The sequence below is a fragment of the Scylla paramamosain genome, chromosome 3 (genome assembly GCF_035594125.1).
Source record: "Scylla paramamosain isolate STU-SP2022 chromosome 3, ASM3559412v1, whole genome shotgun sequence".
Classification (NCBI taxonomy): domain Eukaryota; kingdom Metazoa; phylum Arthropoda; class Malacostraca; order Decapoda; family Portunidae; genus Scylla; species Scylla paramamosain.
In genome coordinates, this window is record NC_087153.1 from 36,063,022 (window position 1) to 36,068,021 (window position 5,000).

Genomic DNA, 5,000 nt, shown 5'->3' on the forward strand with positions numbered 1-5,000 from the left:
ACACACACACACACACACACACACACACACACACGTAGCAAAAACCTGACACTAAGATGGACAGACAGACACACAAAAAAGGAGAGCGAATCAGATGAACAGACAAACAGACAAACGGACAGACAGACACAGGTGGAGGCTAAAAAAAGAAACGGGATGTCGGTTCAGGTTCACAGCAGTTGGTGGTTCATTTCAGGACGAGACAAGGATCACTGGTTCGAGTCATTGTGGTTTCGAAGCTTCACTTTAACTGGTTCACGCCAAGAGGTTCTTTAATTGGCTGGGTTGGTTCACTGCTTCATTTGGCGGGAATAAAACATTTAAAGGCTTCACTCCCGGAGTTTGGTGGATGTTTTCTTTTTTTTCTAGTCGTTTTTTTTTCTTGATCTTGTTCTTGTTCCTCTTGTTTTCGCTCTTCTTCTTCTTCTTCTTCTTCTTCTTCTTTGTCGTCATCGTCTTCATCCTCCTCATCACTATCATTATCATTTCTCCTCCTCCTCCTCCTACTCCTTCTCTCCTTTTCACTATTATTATTATTATTATTATTATTATTATTATTATTATTATTATTATTATTATTATTATTATTATTATTATTCATCCTCCTCCTCCTCCTCCTCCTTTGCCTCCTTTACCTCCTCCTCCTCCCTCATCTCCCCTTCATTCTTTATTTTCTCATTTATATCCCTCCTGGTCCTCCTCCATCTCCTCCTCTTCCATATTCTCCTCCTCCTCCTCCTCCTTATCCTAACTCACAAATCACAACAATTTTTAGTCCCGGCACAAACCACAAAATGCTTCTAAAATCCGCAAAAAGAGACATGAAGCCCCTAAGAAGCGTGATTCTGAAGCCTAGAAAGTGCCTGGGGACCGGATAGGCTTCAGGAGCGTGACGGCCAGGTGTGCAAGGTATAAGGAAGGTAAGTGACGGAGTGACGCGAAGCTCCTGTTGTGGTCCTCTGCAGCGCCTCATGGTGGGAAAGACTATTAGATTCTTCCCACGCTTCCTTGGAGTGGACTGGGAGACGTGATGCAGCTGTGTGTGTGTGTGTGTGTGTGTGTGTGTGTGTGTGTGTGTGTGTGTGTGTGTGTGTGTGTGTATGTGTGTAGGGTTAGGTTGGTGGTGTACATCATCTATCTCATCTCTTCTTGCTTCCCTTCTCTTCCTCCTCCTTCTGTTCCTCCAGCTCTTCATCTTTTTTTTTCTTTTTTTGTTCCTCCTGCTCCTATTCCTCTGTTTTTTTTTTATCATTTTCTTGTTCTGTTCCTTTTCTCCTTTTCTTCTTTTCTTTTTCTTCTTTTCCTATGTTCTTTTCTCATTCTTCTGTTCTTTTCTTTTCTCCTTTTCCTTCTACTACTACTTCTTCGTCTTCTTCTTCTTCTTCTTCTAATTCTTCTTAATCTTCTTCCACCAGCACCACCACCACCACCACCACCACCACCTTCTCCTCCACCTCCTCCTCCTCCTCGTCCTTGTCATCAGCACTACGCACAAACTTCCCTAGCTCCTCCTATCCTCCACCACCACCACCACCACCACCACTGCTTCAAGTCTGCATAGGCACAGCGACTTTGGGAAGCGTTCAAGCCAATCACCTGCAGATGGGGTGGTGGAATAAGCTTCGGTAAACTGCAGTGCCCGATGAGTCTGCCAGCCCATGCATCACCGCCGCTCGTGCATCTTGATGAGTAAAGAGTGATGTCGAAATTCTTGGTGGTAAAAAGGTTATTATTTTTGTGCGTTTCGTAGTAAATGGAGTCTTCTGTTTTTGTTCTTGTTATTGTTATTTTGTTATTGTTCTTTTCTTCTTCTGTTCCTTTCCTTCTTTTTTTTCTTCCGTTCTTTTCTTCTGTTTCCTTCTCTTTTCTCCTTCTATTCTCTTCTTCTTTTTCCTCCTTTTTTTCTCGTTTCAGTGCGAACACGCTCCAGTGAAGACATATTGTACTGTCACTTTCAGGTAAAAATTATGTAAATGTAAGTCTTTTAATTAATTTCGCAGCTGTGATGATTAAACTACTGTATTTTTTTCTTCTCCCCTAAATAAAAGAAAAGTTACAGTAAGTTATTATTGACAACAGATATCGAGTACTGCATCACAATCATACAAAAATAATCCTGACCTAATACAACGGTGAGCTATCTTTACGCCTGTATGGTGAAATGATAGCCTTACTTTAATCTTTTACACAGAATCAAATTACAACCACCACCATCAGAAAGTTAAGCCAAGCAACACAGTTCTTAAGCTCATCTCTTCCTTATAAGAAAAACAACACTAGGCGCATTTCTTCCTTACAAGACAGACAACACAACTTCAGTTCATTTCATCCTTAAGATAAACAAAACGATTTTTAACCTCATCTCATCAGATAACACTTAAGTTCATTTCGTCCTTATAAATAAACAACACAACTCATTTTGAAGATCAACAACACACTTCCTAAGGACTTACGTGTAGTTCCATCTAGCGAGTCGTGAAAGTCTTAAACACCAGCAGGTCATGAAGCTCAGCGGGACGAGCGAACGGGACCAGAACCTTAAAGTTGAGGCAGATACCGAGGAATGTGATCGAAGTACCCGTATTTCCTGCTTCACTAGTCGTAGGGTTCGTGTGGAGGCGGCGGGGCAGTGTGGGTCCCGCTGGGTAGTGGGTATCACGTAGCCAAGATGAGGGGAAGGTTTCGATCTCGGTCACGGGGAACATGTTGATTGTCAAGGTAGAGGCAGATGAAATGACTCGATGGTTCCGTGAGACTGAAGAAGAACTGTATAGCAGATATTTGGATTTATACTTCTTTATTTTAATCTTTCTAACGTCTCTTTTATATTCACTGTATCTTTGGGATATATAACATTTTGCAGAAGTGGTAGTTTATTGGGTCAAGATGCAAAGGATAAGACTACTAAATTATACATACCTTTCATTAGTTTCTTTCCGCCTCGTTAACATATCTCATAAAGGTGTACAATGCAATTTTTCTGTCTGCTTTGTTTACATGGAGAATCACAGTGTTGGAGTTATTCGTTTTATTTAGTCCCTTTCGGCACCACTAATACTTCTGTACCTCCTGATGATTTAGATGAAATGTTTGCATGTGCACGTATAATGGACAGTCCGTGGCTGACGCAACACACTCACGGGGACTGCGTTTGGTCACCAGCCACGCGTCGCCCAAGAGGGAAAGCACTTCATTGCCCCGCTTTCCCGACCAATCAGATTTGCTGTTTTGACATTGGCGACGCCGCGAGCTGCAGCACGTATTACCCAGTGACTGAAGACAACCCCTCGCCACCTCAGGACGAGAAGCACGACGAAAGTATAGACGCGGGTAGCTGGCGGCCACACACACACACACACACACACACACACACACACACAAACACACACACACACACACAGCCAGTCAGCACGGGCGTCCAGGTGAGTGAAAACTACGTGAACAAAGGTGAAAATGCGAGCGAAAGTCCGCCTCGAGCTGTCTGGATAATGGAAAAACGAACCACTTGGAAAATTTACGATTCACGGTTGAAGAGGAAGACGTGACAGAAAAAAGAAGTTAAGTCTTAACGAGACGGAAAGACAGTGTCATCGAGACGCACTCCCCCACATCCCTCCCCTTCCCCGCCCTGCTGACGCGACTCCCGCTGATGGTGGCCAACTTTTGTGTTGTGATGCCTGGCGAAGTGGGAAGAGGCTAGACATGGGTAGTAGTAGTAGTAGTAGTAGTAGTAGTAGTAGTAGTAGTAGTAGTAGTAGTAGTAGTAGTAGTTATTATTGTTGTTGTTGTTGTTATTGGTATCCTGCTCCTGCTGTTGTTGCTGCTGCTGTTACTGTTGCTGTTACTGTTGTTGCTGCTGCTATTGCCATCGTCGTCTTCATTTAACCAGAAATACGAGCAGTAAGAACAAGAGTCTCAGTAGCAATAGCATTAACAGCAGCAGCATTAGCAGTAGTAGTGGCACCGGCAACAACGCCTACCCTCACTACGCTCATCTCAGGCGCCACAAAGCCAATAGGTAACTGTATGAAAGCCAAGACTCGGCCCGCCGCTGTACGCTCTCTAGGTACAAGGCATCTATGAAGGTCACTCTTTGCCTTACTGTCGCTGCTGATGACGAGCGCAGATTAACACCGACCTTCAGGAGGCAAGCGTGTCATTGCTGGGAGGAGTACCATTATGAAGTCCAGGAGAGCAATAATTATTTCAGCTGAGGAGTATGAAGACATTGCAGAAAGTAAAGTGCTTCTACATCTTTTGCAACATACTGTTCTTTTTTTCGTATGTTTTTTTTTTTATGGGGAAGAGGAGGGAGCCAAAGGGATGGAGGAAAAAGTAAGAGGGAGGAGGAGTTGAGTGGTTTGTTTTTTCTTACAAAGTAGGTTGTTTTGTAGCGTTTTGTCTTCCTCTTTTTTCGTGCAAGAAGAAATATCAAGACGAAACGAGACAAAAACTCATCCCTTCCCTTCACTCTTTCTTCTCAGGGTTGTCTTTCTCTCCTTATTCCTTCTACTGTTACGCAATTATGTCTTTTCCACGTCATAATTTAGAGTTTAATTAGTATGGCTAAAATTGGGAGCTATTAAGTAATTGATATTAATTATTTTTCACTCCTCGTCCTTCCTGGTTCAAATGGCCTTTCTTCCTAATTCCTTCTGCTGCACGATTATATGTATTTTTTTTTTTTCAAGGCAATAATTTAAATTACTAATATCTTCACAAAGGGAGGCTATTAAGTAATTAGAACTTTTCCTTTTTTTCTTTACCCTTCCTGTTCCGGATTGCCCTCCTTCCTTATTTCTTATGTAGAGCAATTATAATTTTATTTCGAGCAATTATAATTTTATTTCAGGCAATCATTAACGATAATATGTTCACAATAAGGAAGTTATCAAGCGATTAATATTCATCTTTGGCAATTAATCAGAAAAAAACTTATATAAGATTATTTTTCTGTAACACAATAACCTTTTCTTTCCTCCGTAAACAATAAGCAAAAC

General features: G+C 42.0%; 1 protein-coding gene across 6 annotated transcripts in view; it reads right to left on the bottom strand.

The window, feature by feature from the left end:
- Positions 1–5,000, bottom strand: part of LOC135094641 (protein spire homolog 1-like) — a 237,877-nt gene that overhangs the window by 155,490 nt on the left and 77,387 nt on the right. The window lies entirely within an intron of this gene.